This window comes from Ambystoma mexicanum, chromosome 4q (assembly GCF_040938575.1).
Source record: "Ambystoma mexicanum isolate Mex_15411 chromosome 4q, UKY_AmexF1_1, whole genome shotgun sequence".
NCBI classification, from domain to species: domain Eukaryota; kingdom Metazoa; phylum Chordata; class Amphibia; order Caudata; family Ambystomatidae; genus Ambystoma; species Ambystoma mexicanum.
The window spans coordinates 532,712,552-532,730,893 of NC_090928.1; positions in this window are offsets into that span (position 1 = coordinate 532,712,552).

Here is an 18,342-nt window from a genome sequence, read left to right on the forward strand (position 1 = left end):
CCTCCCCTAACCTAGTGGGGTTGGTCCTTACTGGGGTCCAACAGGCTATTATCCCCTTGATATAGAAACAGAAGAGGAAAGGCGCCAGCACACATCTCTGGTGCAAACCCCAATTTGTCTCTATCCAACACGTATAGGACCCATGAGCATCTAATCTCACTTTAATTTTTGTGCCCAAATGGAGAGCCTCCAAAATCCCTATCAGTGGGAGCAGACATCCATTATCAAATAGGCTCTTCCATAAAACCGCCCTATTAACAGGGTCGAAGGCCTTGCTAATATCAAGAAAATCCAAATGTACTGGCTTCCCTTGACCCTTCACCTTGCCAGAAAGCAGTGCCAAAAAAAACTATCCAGGCAATCAGCATCACTTGCCCAAGTTTGCAATTCCTTTAGAATCATTTTGGCAAAAAATGTATTGGATACATCAAGCAGTGATATGGGTCTATAAAACAATGGCGATGACCTGTCCCCACCTTTAAATATCCGGACTATTAGTGCCGCAGACCAAGTTTCAGAGAACTCCTTTTTAAGCAAAATGCTCTCAATAAATTGGTTAGTAATTGACACCATAAAAGCACATTTGATTTCAGGGTCAAATTGGAAAGGCCAGGAGGCCCTGGGGCATTTGATTTCTTGTTCACTTTTATCAGTTGAGCAATGTCATCAAGATTCCAAAACATAGCCCACTTCCAACAGGTATGCAGCAACACAGAGTCCTGATTTAACCCAGGCTTTACGTAGAGGTCAGTAAAGTGCTTTACCCAAACTGCCTCTGATATCGCCTGGGTTTGCAAAAACGGATCCCTCCCTTTTGGCTTTATTAATTGCCAAAACCTACCAGTATTATTGCCCGACATGCAGGACAACATTTTTTCAGCATCATTGATGTTCATTAAAAATTTCCAACCCTTCACCCAGTTCCTGTATCTTTGCTTTACAATACGGACCTCATTAAAACAACCCCTGGGATTCTCCTTCCGCAACCCCTTTATCTCAAGACAAATTTGCTTTTTCGGTTCCTTCACCTGGGCGTCAAAACCGCGGGTACCCCCCACCATCAGCACCCCCTTATTCACTGATCTTCCTGTCATAAGACCACCCAAGACTGATGTGATACAAGAGGAGAACCCTTTCAAGGAACAAAAAACGCCTATCCCCTTAGCACATAACCTCCCAATCTCATTGTCAAAGGCCCTTGCAATCTTTGAAGACCATTTAACCACATGATTTCTTGGTTTTATTTCCACCATAAGAGACCTATTCTTCTCTTGATTTTTCAATGGCAGATCAATTTCATAAGAAATCAGTGAGTGGTCACTTAGCTCCAACCTTTTCACTAAAATGCTGCCGCCCCTCTGAAAGAGGTCGGCTGACAAAAAGACATAATCTAAGGTAGACTTCCAAAAACTGTTATGCCATGTAAAACTGGGCGGTATGTCCCCCTGGAATTGACCATTTAGCATTGAGAGGTCCCATTCCTTTAAATCATGTCAGACCCTATTCCCCTGTTCCATGCTTCCTTAGAAATTCTTAACCTATTTGGTGCTAGATACCAGGGGTCATCAAGGCATTCCACATTAAACTCACCCAGAACAATGAATTAAGCTCCCTCTTCAGGTAATTCCCCCCAACTGATTTTTTTCAGGATTCAAATAAACATTTACCATAAGGCATTTACTAATCGCCCCTTCCCCAGGCACTTGTCATTCCAACAGGGATACTAGCATGTCCCTCCTACCAGAATCGATTTTACAGAGAGACAAATCCTGGATCCGCTTTATTGTTGTCAGAATCCCACCATAGGGCCTCCCTCATATAACTTGCAATGCTTCAATATGCACTACATCAAAGCCTTTTATAATGGGTGTATCTAAGAGCAAGGTTTCCTGCAGGCAAACAATGTCAAAGGCTACATAAAAATCCTGATTATTCATTATATTATTGAAGCCTCTAGAATTTCAAGAGGCCGCTACCCATTTTGACAATCAGGATTTGTACCCTGTCCTTGCTCCCCCATCAACCCTACTTTGCCCTAAAGCTATAATGGGAGTAATCTCTACCATTAAATAATAAAGTAGACACAGTCTTACGGCCTCATTACACGGTAGGCGATAAGAGTTTACCGGTACCGGTATTTTACCGGTACCGGTAAACCCTTACCGCCTTACTACGAGGTCCCTTTGCGGGTTGGTGAATTTAACGCCTGCTTTTTGCAGGCGTTAAAAACCAACCCGCAAAGGGACCAAGGAGCTAATTACGGTACCACAATTTGCGGCACCGTAATTAGCGCCTTCCCCATTCCCATAGAGCCCTATGGGGCAAAAATGGGAATGGGCAAGGGCAATGGGGGAAAGGGGAATTACCGCCCCGCCAACCTTGGAATAGGGCGGTAATTCCCCTTTCCACCAAGGCGGTGCTGGTATTTTACCGGCATGGACCAAGGTGCTAATAGCACCTTGGTCCACCGCCATCCGTGTAATGAGGCCCTTAGTCTTTGTCAAATCCAAATGGCCTATTCTAACAAAACCTAATGCCTTCCCTGTCTCTTATACAAAAAGTGTGTAAAGGGGACTATGGGCCTCATTACACGGTAGGCGGTGAACCATGGCGCAATTAGTGCCATGGTTCATGCCGGTAAAATACCGGCACCGCCTTGGTGGAAAGGGGAATTACCGCCCCATTCCAAGATTGGAGGGGCGGTAATTCCCCCTTCCACCATTGCCCTTCCCCATTCCCATTTTTGCCCCATAGGGCATAATGGGAATGGGGAAGGCGCTAATTACGGCACCGCAAATTGCGGTACTGTAATTAGATCGCTGGGTCCCTTTGCGGGTTGGTTTTTAACGCCTTCAAAAAGCAGGCGTTAAAATCCCCAACCCGCAAAGGGACCTCGTAGTAAGGCGGTAAGGATTTACCGGTACCGGTAAAATACCGGTACCGGTAAACCCTTACCGCCTACCGTGTAATGAGGCCCTATGAATGCAAAGTAAAATCAGTGTTATAACATAAAGGATCAAGATGGCTGAGACAGCTCTCTTCACGTTGGACAGCACGGAATAAGGCGGCCCCCGTAGACAGGATGACACACTCTAGCTCCGGTTCTCAAAAACAAGTGAGTTAAAAACACTGGTCTGCTTTAAAGTCACTTATTCCAGTTCACAAAAGTTATTTCACAGTTCACCAAAAGGTTCATGTGGGTCTCCTTCAGCCGGACTTGGACCTCTCAATCAACAAGTACCTGATTCAGCGCAGATCTCCCTCAGGCGGGCTCGGACCTCGCAATCACTGCACTTGCAGGGGTTCCCTTCCCCAAGCTTAATTCACATTTGTTAAGTGTTCCCTTCGCCTAACTTATCACACTTCCAGTCTCCCTCAGTCGGGCTCGGACCTTTCACTGATGTCAAAGACTTTCGAATGTGTGAGGCTTTTACTATAGACCTCTGCAGGACCACTTTGACTTTCTCTTCAGCTCACACTCTTATGTTATTTGCCCCAGTGTCTCTTGGTCTTGGTAGTTCAGTACCATAAGCACACAAGTTCAAAGAAATCTTTCTCTTCAAGCATTCACCTTTTCACTTCCCCTTTTGCTGTGGTTAATCTTGACCATTACACATTTCAGAGTTCGTTCACATTGCTGCTTCGTAACAAAACATTTCACATTTCGCTGAGACTTTCGAGTGGACTACTTCCTTTTGCCGGACCACTCCGCTACTCTGTATCACTTGCTTCACAGTTATCAGCCACATAAAAGATCATCACTGCTTAGCTTTCTTTCACATCTCAGCAGTTTGGTGCAACCTTCAATTGTGAGATATACTGTTGCGGCTTCAATCTTTCCATGACAGAAACCGGCCTTTCATGTCTTTCACTAACTCACAGGTTGTGCACGTTCGTTTCTTGTCTCTGCGGCTTTGATTCACAAGTCAAGGTCAATACCACAGGCTTCATCTCACCTTCCCAAATCTGTCGTTCACTCGGGAGGGTCACTGGCATTCTTGAAACACAATGAAGGTTTCTTCTTTTCTGTGATATGGCTTTGCTGCATCTCCTTCATTGTTTCCCAGAAGCATCAACCTTTTGCAGGGATCTTCAGGGTTTCCCTAGCCTTTGTTCTAGTCCCGCGGTTGGTCATCCTGCTTCAGTAGGTTCACCTTTGCCCCGGAAGATCTGCCCCTTCTCGTGTTCCACCATGCTCAGAGAGTGTCTCTATGTTTTTTGCCTTTTATCCGTGTGTAGAGAGCTAATGAGTATCATATGTATATGATTAAAGTCAAGTGCCTGACTTTTCCTGCCCCGATTAGCGGGACATGTCCAATGAAATATGTAAGGGTTAGCCTCTTTACTCTCAGTTGCCCTCCTCATCATCCCAGTGTTTGTGTTGAAGGGGGGGTTGGGACATTGGAGAATCCTATGAAATAGGATTGAGCATGGGTACAGGAAAGGGGGAATACCACATCTCACCATCGGTTGCCTCACCCCCAATCCTCAAAGATCCCTCACCCAGGTGATCCTCCCGCACTGGTCCACCACCAGGTCTGGATCCAAAGGTGAATGCCGTGCCCTGGCCCCCTCAGAGAGAGATCCCCAGGGACTAGGAGGTGAGACACCCTTTAGTTTCTCACAGTTGGCATATTATTCCAACCTTGGGCTTTCAACTCTTTTAGCAGCAGGTAAGTGAAATGAAAAAAAAAATTGTTTCATTCCCGTCAGACTGCTCTCCTTTTTCCCATTTAGTCCATCACCTCTCATTGGTAGGCCATAAGCCAAAGTCACCCTTTTGCAGTTGACATTGTTGACTGCTCACTGGCCTGGAACATTCAAGGGAGTGTAAGCACACCATTATCTTTCTCTGAAGCTTAATGAATAGCCCATGTTCTCGGCTTCAAAATCAAGTGTTAGCAGACCACGAATTTGTCAATTTCAGCCATCTATTTTCTGCTATTTGATTTAATTATGCTGGATGCACTTGCTCCTCTTGGCCTCTAGAGACTTTCTCACTCCATCTCATATGAACTTTGTGCACTTTTAATTGACCAACGGTTGGCTCTTGCAGGTGTTTTCTTATTCTTCACTCTATGAGGAATGTCCCATATTTAGAGCTTATCCATGTAACTCCTTTTTTTGTTGTTAGCATTTGGTTTTTAAACAAACCTTACAGCTATACAACAGAGTAAAAACATAAATCTAACATGGAAAGAAATTATGAATAAAACTGGAGGGGAGAGAACAAGACAAAAGAGTACAAGAAGAAAGTAAGAAAAAGAACAAGGGAGCCAAAAACCAAGAAAAGAGAGAAGAAGCAAATGAATACATAATATGCATAATATACAAGGAAGTCACCTGGGACCTTCACAGTACACGACATTAAAAAAAGAAATCCAATCCAAAAAGAAATTATACTACCCGCATTTATACCTGCAACAACAGAGCGACGTGCCCCAATTTAAGTCTAGACCTCCCGTTCGGCCAAAGACTAAAGAAACAGACTGTGATCACTCCCCCCAAAGGTTAACAACTTCGATTCTCTACTTCTTCCAGAGAAGTAGGTCAAATACTTCTTTTAAGAAGGCTAATAATGCTTATGTTACTGAGACATGTTTACTTGACATCAGCATTGGCCACCAATCTTCCAGTGAAACAGTTTGAAATTTAGTGAAAAATCTGTTTAGCCATTTTGATCTCAGCCCACTCACCACCAGGCATACGAGGGTGAGGTGGAACAGTGTCTTACGTTTACAATTGCACAATCTACAGTGAAAGTTCCACTGTTCAGGAGTTTTACGCACTTCAGTAATTTCTCTGGTTGGACACAAGTTCAACCTTACCCTCAGGAACTGGGCACGTCTGTAACTGCACGGAAATTTGGCTACATAGGGTGGCACCACACCCCTTGCTCTAATGTCCTGTAACTCCCTTTGTGCTCTGTGCTTATTCCTTAAAATAGAACCCTTTGTTCCTGGCCAACCTTGACTCATCATCAGTTCTGCACACAGAACATTTCTTCCACCTCTCCTGATCTTACAGCCGTAGTCTGTTTCTGAGGTAGCTTAGTTTTATCAGACACAAATCGGCATCCATTGTCCTATCATGGCCTACCAAGCCACGTTATATATACCTTTGTAGCAAACCTCTATATGTTTCCTTTCTACCTTGCGTTACTGCGTATTTACAGTTATTGATCAGTAAGTAACTTCATCTTCTTTGTAGTCATGATTACTTTAGCTTTGGGTACATGTTTCTCTTTGTGCTTCAGTTACATTGTTACTTTAAAGTAGTTTAATATCGTTTTAACATATGTTTATATATCTTCTTTACGACATCACTCTGCCCTCATCAAATTTCACTTAATGCTCCAGGATGTCCATAAGTGCGTGCTGATATCCTTTAATGCGGCATCCTTCCACTGGCTCAATGTGAGGGCACATTCTGTACGGCTGTCTGAGTGCATAACATCTCACGTATACTCGATGTGGTATGGGAACGACACAGGGGTTCCCATTTACTGCTCTTCTTCGACCATTCTAGTATGACAGAGGTGAGGGGGTGAGAACTAGTGAGAAAGCAGCTGGCTACCTGCTCCTCTGCATTCCCCCCTCTGGTTGAATCTTTGATAAAATTCTCTTCTTCCAATGTCTTCATCTTCTCTTCATCATTTGTGTTCATCTTTTCCTCATGCTGTTTTTCATTCTCCTGAATCATCTCTTCATATGATCATTTCCTTGAGATCCAAATCTTTGTCACCCCCTCAGGTCCCCTGTATTCTTTATATGTTCATCCACACTCCAGGTCATGTGACAGAACTGCCTTCTTGCATTGTCCCAAATGACCCTTATGAAACAGAATCCCAGCAATGCCAATGCCAACAAACTGCTCTAGCGTTTGCCAACCAAGTTGGAATCCATGATAATAAAGATGAGAACGTGATATTTCACATGTCTGGATTGTGCTTACGCTCCATATGTAACTTCTTGATTGTTGTTGATAATGCAATTTACACCTTACTCTGCTATACCACTGTCTCTGACTGGGTGGGTTTGCCTTCGTTGATCCGGCTACACCATGTAGGTCTCATGATGGTATCCACCAACAAAGGTATAATGTACCCCTAAGATCCATTTTAACTTAGGAAGCTCCCATCAGCCATATTGGCCGGAGAATCTTTATTAGTGTGGATTGGGTGAATGGTTAATAACTCCGTGCCAGATATTCCACTGCTTCGTGCGGAGGCTATGCAGTTGACTAAGACCCAGGTTTTAAAACTTGATGCAAGATGGGGGCACCCAACGTACTTGCCGATCTGGTAGTGCGCTGTTTGCCCCCACTTGCATCGCATTATCAGAGTGCTGGCACTTTTGAATGTGCCTTTAGGGACTCCTTGGGGACCCGGTAATTCCAGAGATATAAAGGTGTTCCTTTGAGCACTGTGACTAGAAAGCGTTTGTCGTAGCTATGACAACGCTTCCAAGTACATGAACGCCCATACAAAGATGGCCGACGCTGAGAACGGCCCCGATGCGCATGCGCAGGGTTGCCGAGGTTACACAGCACGCCAGTTTCTGTTGGGCTGCTGTTCTTGCAGCAGTCGGCGTTCACTGTGGATCCTCCGTTAACTCTGTAAGGTTACGAGCTCCTTCGCCTGTGTACGACTGTTCAAACTCCCTTAAACTAATTTGGTGATGCCCTTGAACACTCGTTCACGAATGTATGTATTCTAACATCTGTTCACGAACGAACGTCATTTCGAGTGTAACCTATACACCCGTTTTTTCATTCCAGGGTCCTCACAGCCGCACTCTGCCGCTTCCCAGTCTCTGGTGCCTCGCTATCACAGATTGGGTGAGTGGATTATACTGGCCATACAAGAGTCAACTGTTTAATCAGTGGACTAGTGTTTTGAATAACTTGATATTTACCCTACCCATATTCTTTACCTTTTGATAGGTCAGAATTGAAATACTGCTTCCCCCGGAGTGAGGTTAGTAACTCTTAACCCACCTGGTTTCCAGCCAGTTTATTTAGCCCCGGTTGGTATTTACTTATAGATAATGTACCTCTCCAATTCTCCATAGGTCAAGCCTGTTAAGAATTGTCTATTACCCAAGAGTAACAATTAAAGAGAAGCCCCTACCCTGAAGATGGATCGCTCGATCCGAAACGCGTTGGTCATTTGCAAAGATTCGCAAAAATAAGGGCTTCACATGTGTGAATTGATTTCTTACACAACAATATAACTCAATTTGTGCATGATGTTGTAAATGCCTATGAAAACAGTTTCATCAGATTGTTTGAATTGTGGAAATTAATGATTTTTGTTGGAAATGTATTTTGATTTCTTTAATTTTGAAAAAAACAGAGATGGGCCAATTAAAATGAGCCATATCTCGAGAAATTTGTGCAAACATTGTCTCATTTTTGACGATTTACTTTATTACAAAATTCTGTAATACGATTTGTTTTAGATATTAACGAAAAATCGCAATAACATGCTTTTGATTAGCTTGTGTTAGGAAGTACACTTTAAATAATTGGACTGTGGTCCGATAGGAGTGCATTTGGGCTTACTGCTTAGTAATAAGCTGTTCTGTTTTTTGACCAATCATCTGCTGCCATCTCATCAACTTGGTCTGGTATGGTATGGTATTGTTTATTTATAAAGTGCCTATACACAGGAAAGTGTTTCAAAGCGCACAAGGAGGGTGGGAACAGGGGAAAAAAACAGCAGTCGGTCAGAGCCCTTGCAATTCTTCATCCTCATTTTCGTTTGCAGTGTCATCAGCATCGTTATTGCCTCTGTCAGGGTTCCATTCCCTCCCTCATGAGATGATATAAATGTAGAGCAACACGGCCCGATCTTGGCGCACACACCTCCTTCCATTGCTATAATCAGATCTAGAACTTATCTGTTCTGGAGAGTTATCAGCCTGATGGCTCTTAATTCCTCTCTGCTTTGAATCCCTTTATTGTTACATTAATCACCTGCAGCAGCTCCCATCTTGTATTCTGCAGCAACTTGGCGTTCACTGGAGTCTGGTGTCCTGGGAAAAATATAGATGTCACTAGCCTAAGTACCCAGCTTCGCCCGGTATGCCCATTCTGAGAATTTCTTTAAATATTCCACCGTAAAAGATGAACAAATATTGTTGTTTGTGACAAAGGTAAAATGCGATACATGTTAATTTCACTAATTAATTGAACACCAAATGTTCACTTATCTCTGATTTAAATTCTCACATGAATATCATATTTGTATGCTTACTCTGATTATTTGCAGTGTTGTTAGAAGTGGTGGCCATTGTCGGTGCTAAACACACACTGAAAATAATAACAGTAAGCATACAAATATGATATTCATGTGCGTATTTAAGGTAAATAAAAATGTAGTGTTCAATTAATTAGTCAAATGAACATGTATTGAGTTTATTGCAAAATAAATCAATGAAAAGAAAGACGCACTCACTCTCTTCTAAAAAAATTAGAAAACAAAAAAAACGCAAGACCAGTTCAGCACAGACAGCATGATGAGGAGCACTTTCTATAAATTACCTGTAGATGGCACGTGGAATACAACAAAACATAATGCTGAAAAACCCCCGAAAGTTAATTATCTTGGGAATGGGATGCCTATCGAGCTAGAAATAGTTTCATTAATTCGGCAATGAAATACAGAATATTCCATGCAAAATTCATGATGCCAGACCTCACCGTTCATGAGGGTTTACGTCCTTACGCTCAACGCCACATACAAACCCACAAGCAAACATGAATTTGTTTCATATATATAGATTATTACTGTGGTTTTGCTGAACAGTCTATGTTCATCTGGAATATTTTCATAGGCCTCCATTGACTTTGTTAAGAAATAATTGCTTCTCTTCTGCCAAAATAGGTTGAGGGACCTCTTCTTTCTCATGTGGTCATCCATCTTTGGAAATTCATCCATTTGAAGGTCACTTTAGGGATCACCAATGATGGAATATGTATCCTTACATGGAACATATTCCTCCCTATTTCTTAGGCAACCGCATGCAGGCTCTGGATCTACTGGCCCAATATCGGTCCATCAATACTGCAGTTCCTCCATTCATTCCTGGGACTTCGATTATCTGTCCACATCTTCTCTTTTCTCCAACAGGACCAGGCCATCATTCCTGAAGCATGTTGCGGCATTCGTTAGTGGTATTATAGATACAGGTTTTGCTTCATTGTCGACGTATGTGAGTAACTTCGAGTACTTAGCCCATGACCCTATGCATTTGTCACTCACTATCTGCACTATGCTTGCTGATACTTTCTTCAATAGATGTGCTGGGCAGGCCAATAGTCCTTCCTTCCATCCGGTACTGGTGACAACATGTCCATATACCACTAGCTGAGCTCTCTCTCCACATCTTGGCTCTCCTGGTTTTTCAATTATTTCTGAACAGTTCTGCTTCCTCATCTGGACATCCATTATTCTTTCTACAATCAGGGATGGATACATTAGCTTCTTGATCGTCCACCCTAGTCCATTTTCCATCCTTCTCGTTTTCACATAGGTGTCTTCATATGGAAATGCTATTTTTGATCGCCATCGGAACATTGCCCATTTTCCTTCAAATTGTCCTCTGGTTGTGCTTGCTGCTAGATGACTGAGGCATTTTGCATTATGTGGGGATATTTCTCTTGCAATAAATGTTCTTGCCACATTCATGGCATACAGTATTAGGGAACAAACATAACAACCTTCGTCTGATGTTCTTTCGCCCACCTCTTTCATGTGCTGGTGCCATAGGTTATTTACTAAATGAATCGAGTTATCAATATATGAATTTATATCTTCTTGCTCTGCCTCAACATCCCTATCATATCTAAACAAGTGTCTAGAGACATTATGGAAAAGACTGTCTGTAGCTCCATTCGTAACAATAATAAATGTTTCATTAAAATCATTCATCCCTGTTTTGTCTGGTGTAACATGTCTAAATGCCATAATGATAAGAAAGAAACCACAAGCCATAATACAAAATGATCTTATGATCAACACTTCATGAAAATGTATTAACTTTCTGGATGGTAGTGAATCTCTGAAATTCTTAAGCCTCTCCATTTTGTGTTTCATTTAATATGCACATTTGTTATCTCCTTTATAATCACTTTTATATCAGAAACTGTAATATGATTGCAATTATCACTCTCCAAATGATACACTTATTCTTGGGATCTCTGAGAAACATGATTATGTTTACGCCTCTTCATATTAGGGCTGGATCAGACTGTAATATGTAGGAAAAAACAGCATACAAGAGTGTGTGTATCATCTCTCTAATAGGTAGCATACATGGTGGACAAACAATACTCTTCTTTTTTCTCTTCTCTTCAAACTCCAGATTCTTCTCTCATTGTCTCTTGAAACCTATCTAAAAATATTCCAGGATAGCTGCATGTCTATCTTTTCTTTATTGAATTTTGAGAAACACTGATTTTTAGTTGTTTTTTGAGAAACGCTGGTCCTTAGTTTATGGTGCTTGTGTGCACTTCGTTTTTCTTATTCTCGTTTCTAGCCATGGAACGTGTCTGCATGCATGGAATTTCTTCTCTTTCTTTACTTGAACGGTTCAGCACAAGCGTGACTTCTTCTTTTGCTTCACTGTGTGTAATTGCAGGAAGGGTCGATGGTTCGCCTTAATACAATTTAATATCATGCAGGTGCAGCCAGGCACGTCTTCCTTTCAATTTGACTGTGGTGGAACTAACTTCCTCCACCTTGTGTGGCCCTTCAAAACGGGACATGTTCCAGGTGCACACAAATTTACGTACTAGCACCTGGTCTCCTTTAGACAAAATAGGAGGTTTCAGCAACTCCTCTGTTTCAATAGGTTGATTGATTTGTCTCTTCTTTTTGACCCTTCCCTTCTGATTTTGATCTGTTGAGACATTAAAGAAATACTTGAGGCCATTGTTGTTAGGTCATCATCCATCTCGTCACCTAATGTCTTTGCTACACTATGAGCATCAGTTCTTACTCTATTTGGAGGAGCAAGTGGCATTCTCATATAGTGTCCAGCCACTAACTCATGAGGAGTTATATGGTGATCTGAGCCGGACAGATTTCTTAATGCATACAAGGCTAGGGGTAGGCAATGTAGCCATCCCTTCTTTAGAGTCATTTTCAATTTGGCTATTCTCTCTTCTAAAAGTCCATTTAATCTCTCACAGATGCCATTGGCCTATGGGTGAGAAGCAGAAGAAAATGTGTGTCTAATCCCTAAAAAAAGAACTACTTGCTTGAATAATTCATTCACAAAATGCGGTCCATTATCAGACCGCAGGACCTCACACACACCCCATCTCGGGAACACGTTGTGCACAAGGAACTTGGCAGCAGACATGGCATCAGGGTGCATGCATGGACCTGCCTCGATCCACCTAAAAACCACGACCAGCATATATCTGTATCCGTAGCATGTTTGTAGCATATCTACATAATATTTTTGCACATGCTGAAAGGGGCCATTGGGTCTAGGAATTGTTCCTCTTACTATTTGCAAAGTGTGTCCTGCAGTACATTTCTGACACACAATGCTATTTATTAAGAACTGTATCACATGCTCTAACGGATTTGGGGAAAACCTCTCTTCTGCAACTGTAGCAGCAAGACTCTCTCGAGTTGTGTGTGCTGGGTAGTGAAGCTTCTCCAGCTTAATGCTAGAGTCATAACTGTCATTGGCATATGGGTGATAAGCGGAAGAAAATGTATGTCTAATCCCGCGGATGATACCATGTTGCTAGCCAGGACCCCGAGAGCACTACAGACCCTCATCACTGCCTATTTAAACATTATGGGAAATTTGGGGCTTAAGATCAACACCAAGACATCGGCTGTAATGGGCTGTGTGGGCAGAAAGTGTATGCCGAAAATGCGTCCTATGCTATGTAATGGCGAAACCATCCCGAGCGTAAAAGAGTTTGATTACTTGGGGATTAGATTCTCAGAATCACTCATGGGGATGGCACCCATGAAGAGACAATCAGCCAAACGAACCCAACAAGTAGGAGAAATTTCTTGCTTTCTGTCTCATTGGGCCTCATTACGACCCTGGCGGTACAGGGTTAACAGTGCCGTAAAAGGTGCCGCCGACGTTTACCCCACACCACCTCATTACGATGTCCCCTCGCAGGACCCAGGAAGTAACGCCTGGTCAAACCAGGCGTGCTTACCGGGTCAGGCGAGGGGAAGAGGGAGCAAACAACGGGCCAACTTGTAATGGCCCGTTGTTTGCTCCCTCTCCCATTCCCATTCAGCCCTATGTGGGCAGAAATGGGAATGGGGAAGGACCGGGTCCGGGTCCTTGGAGGGAGGAATTACCAGGCCTTCCAAACTCGGAATGGCCCGGTAATTCCTCATTCTGTGGACCCGGACCCGGACGCAATTTCGGCGGCAGCCATGACTCCAATAGCGGCATGGCTACCGCCGAGGTCGTAATGAGGGCCATTGTCAGGGTCAAACTTTAAATGCTGTCCTTGAGATATACTCAGCTCAGACGAAAGCTGTCACACTGTATTGAGCTCCATTATGGGGCCTTCAAAAACCCCATTAAGTTCAAGTGCAAGAGAACTCCTTCTTAGAATGTTACTGGGACTCACAATTTCCTCTCCTTGTTTTTCCCTTCATAGGGAATTGGGTATAGAATTTTTGGAGGACTAATGGGCGCTGGCCCCAATACTTTTTTGGCTCTGTATCTGGGCCAATGAACGTGCTTCCCTTTGTCATTTTATAATCAGGTCCCTAATGCTCAGGGATGGGTAGAGAAAAATCCTGTGACTTGACTACATTGATAAAAACGCTTTCTGAGGGAAATATAAGGGTCCTTTCTCCCCCAGAGGTACTCTTAAACAAGTCATAGTTGGGGAGTTACAAATGCATTTTGGGGGAAGTATTTGCTATGAAAAGGTTCTTTTTGGAACATACAACTAACTCAGATAAAGAGCACGCAGTGATTAGCAGGGCAAAAGAGCAGCCCTATTTAATTTAGGGCTCGACCAAGAAAGATCTCTGGCTAATCACCCATGTGAGAATTGATTGTCTCCTCTTGAGGGGAAACACAGTGAAGTGGAGAGGTTATCCCGATTTGGCGGGATGCCTGGTGTGTGGTCATATATCAAAGAGGAGCTTGCTCATTTGCCACTGTGTTGCCCCAGCTATAGCTGGATAAGACGGTCTACTCTATTGCCGGTCCTTAGGGAAGCTAACATCTGCTTCTATAGACCTGCAATGCTGTTTCTTTTGAGTTCAAATTTCCTATTCTTAAAAGAGCCATGTACCACAGGAAGGGGATGCTATGTGAATGAATATGTATGCTCAGCATGTGTTATCTGCCTAGTGATAGTACTCTGTCGAGCGTTGAGGCTTATACCATTTGCTCTTTTCTCCACCGTATGGCTGGTTGTTGTCGCTGCAAACCCCCATTTTTATAAAACTGTCTATTTTATCATTTGTTTTATGTTCCTAGGATAGGATTTTAGGCATTGCTTATTATCTGTTGATGTAGAATGAATTGTAATGTTTTTGGATTGTATTTTATGTGGCACTTTTTGGGGAAGGGCTTTTATTGAGTTTCTGTTTTGTACACTATGTGTTTGATGGATTTTTGCATCTGAATAAACATGTCTGACTAACAAAAGAACTACTTGCTCAAATAATTCATTCACAAAATGTGGTCCATTATCAGACCGCAGGACTTCACACAAACCCCATCTCGGGAACACCTCTCACACAAGGAACTTGGCAGCCGACATGGCATCACGGTGCATGCATTGACCTACCTCGAAAACCACTCTTCTGCATTTGTAGCAGCGAGACTCTCTCGAGTCGTGTGTGTTGGGTAGTGAAGCTTCTCCAGTGCTACTCTTAATACTGCTAGAGGCATAACTGTCTTTCCAGTGCTATACTGTCTCTAAATTGGCTCAGTGGGGGATAAAGAACACCGCCGCTTTCTCCATAAATCCTGCTCTTCTTGTGAAGCTCGTCCTTGTATTTCAATTGGACAATATACAGCATGTTAAAGCCCTCCTTTACTTACATGCATCGTCCTGTCATTTGTTTAACATCTTCTATTTCTAAACTAGACATAGGCAGAGAATAGGCTGCCTTTTTGGCCTCTAAATCTGCGGCTTTGTTTCCACAGGAAATTATGTCTGTTTTTTTAGAATACACTGAGAATTTTACGACTGCTAGGGTCAATGAAAGACTTAATGTTTCAATAAGCCTATCCAATAGGGCTGGATGTAGCACTGGAGTGCCGTCTGCACAATGGAAGCCCCTCCTTTTCCGGCATGATAAACCTTCATGCACAGTTGACGTCTGAATACACCGTCACTTCCTCATTCTCAAAGCTCTGCAGTGCTTCGATGAGTCCCACTAATTCTGCAGCCTCTGCTGAGTAATTTGAGAACAATCTCGTACTTGTCACTACCTCAAATTCACCCTCTTGATTCCGTTTTATCACTGCTAATCCCGTATGCCTTTCCACAGTTTTTAGATCAATTCTCGAGGACCCATCAATAAAGAAAACTTCTCCCCTCCCAAGAGCATTTTCTCTAGGTTGGGGGATTTTGTTGTAATTTTCAACATACATTGTGCAATTATGTACATAGTCATCGTCTTCTACTGGTTCTGCAATAAACATTGCTGGGTTCACTGTTTTACATCTAACAATGTTAATCGCAGGGTTAGAAATAATCACCTCATACCCCGATGCTCTTTGTGTGGCCAATATACTTTTGGGCTTCTCTAAAATGCAAATAATGACTGCTCTACAAATAACGTTAGTGAACACCCCATGGTTATACTTGACGTTTTTCTATTGCGAATGCAACAGCTGCTAAAGATTGCTCACAAGGGCAGTGCTCTTTCAGAACTGGATCTAAAATCCCATCATAATAAGCTAATGGCATATGCCCTTGTTCTTATGTCGTCCTTTGTAGAGAACTACTGTCACAACTTCTCTATTTAAGAATAAGTAAAATAAGTATAAATTGTTCATGATAATGTGGAATCCCTAACACTGGGCTGTGGTGATGGCTTTTTTTAATTCCTCAAATCCTTCAGTCATCTCATCTGTCCATGTTAATGTGCTCTTGTCTATCTGAGCTTCTTTAAGTCCTTTTAAAAGTGGTTGAATATATGTACTGTAATCAAACACCCAAGCTCTACAGTAATTAAATAAGCCTAGAAATTGTTGCGTTTCCCGCACTGTTTTGGGTGCTGAGGTTTTCATTATCGCTTCTGCCCTTTCAGGTGTCACTTTTTTGCCCTCATGAGCAGTTAACTGTCCTATATACAAAACTTCTTCCTGACAATATTGTAACTTCTCTTTGCCTACTTTATACCCTTTCTCTGAGAGTATTGTCATGAGCTTAACTGAGTCCTCTCTGCACTTTGGCGCTATATAGTGTATAGGCGCTATATAAATACACTATCATATCATATCATATCATACCTTTCTTCTGTCTCCACATATTGGATTATCACACTTTGGAGTTGGACATTACCCAAATCCATCTGGAGGACTCTGTTAACGATCAAAGGGGACTCACAGTACCCTTGGGGCAATCGAGTATGATTCAGGTGAGTAGTTCTATATGTAAAGGAAGTCAAATCTTGTGAATGTTTGTGTAGGGGAATTGAGAAAAATGCATTTTTTTGAAATCTATAACTGTAAATATTTGGCTTTAGATGGGATATTGCACAATATTGTCGCAGGATTTGGAACTAAAGGAAACTCGGCTTTGACTATATTGGTTAGGGGCGAAGGCCCTGTATAAATCTCCACGACCCCCTCCATTCATTTTTTCACAAGGTACACAGCTGTGTGTCTGAAGGCACCAATATGCCTGGTGTCCAGTCATAGTTTCAAAAAAAAAGGATCGAATGCCTTTTTTTTCGAAACCAAAAGGAGCGAAAAAAAAATGTAATGCTTTTTTATTTATTTATTGATTTTTTAGTTTAGTATGCATAAAAAAGTTTTTTAAAAAAAAGAAAGCAGGGGGTTGGTGGGGGATCTCCCCCATAAAAAAAACTAAAAAAATAATAATTCGAAACGTTTTTTTCCGACACTTTTGGTATCGAAAAAAAGGCATTCGATCCTTTGTATTTCGAACAAGTCACCTACAACCAATATGCCTTGCTTCATTAAAGTGGAAATGGTCTCAAATATGCCTTCTTCCGCTTCTCTATACATGGGGTATTGCTTTGCCCGCAGCAGAAGAGCTCCTGGTTTAATCTTAAATTTAACTGCTTCTATTCCATTTAATAGACCCACATCATATGGGCTTGTGGTCTATAGAATACGTGCCACTTTCTATAAGTCTTCCTGAAAAAAACTAGCTGTTTCTTTCTTACCAACACCATTCTCTGCAGTATTTCTATATTCTTTACTTTGATCCAATAAATGAGACTTAAAAAAATCCCTGAGTAGTCATCTCTAAACAGCTCTTCATCAGTAAAATCTGTCAGTTTGTATCCTTCACTGAGAGTGTTCTCCATCCTCTTCCCTCATTATCTGCCCCATTGAGCATCACCTTTTTATCTATGACCACTGCTGCTTCTAATTCGAAGGGAATGATCTGCCTTTTGTCATCATCCATAGGGATTTCTGGCCTAAATAGAAATTGATCAGGTATTCTCAATATTTTGCCTATCAATCTGGGTAACCATGATACTAGAACATTCAATCCATATAAAAATACCTCTGGGTCTAAAGGAACTCCTCATAATGCCTTCTGGCCAGTAAAAGCTAATATAAACTCTCCCACATTCATGTAATTTTCCCTGCGGTTGAACACACTATCCCATTGTCAGTGAAAGATATTGTCATGCTAAGTTTCCTCATTAAGTCACGCCCTAATATGTTAACTGGCGTCTTCTTATAATATAATAATGGCATTGACATATCATGTTCTCCTATAGAGTTTGGTAATTTGTCTGTAAAACTCATCGCCCCAGAGAATCCCTGAGCATTCATGGCAGTACCTGACATTGGGTATTTTCCCTCATGGACACAGGAACGAGTGGCTCTAGTGTTTACAAGAAATGAAATTCTATTGCCTCCTATCATAACCTTGACCCTTGGTTCCTCTTGGGAGTCTGGCATTACTGATAGTACTGAATACATCAGGTCACCGGGTTGGCTATGCTATTGTGGGAATACATTCATCCCAGTACCTCTGAAAGGATTTTTCCTCCTACCACATTCACACTCCCCAATATGGGTGCAGGTGCTTGCTGAGCTCTTGTAATCATATTCCATTGTGGTACCATAGTTTGTTGTGTCTGCACTTGCTACGGTTGTACTTGTTGTG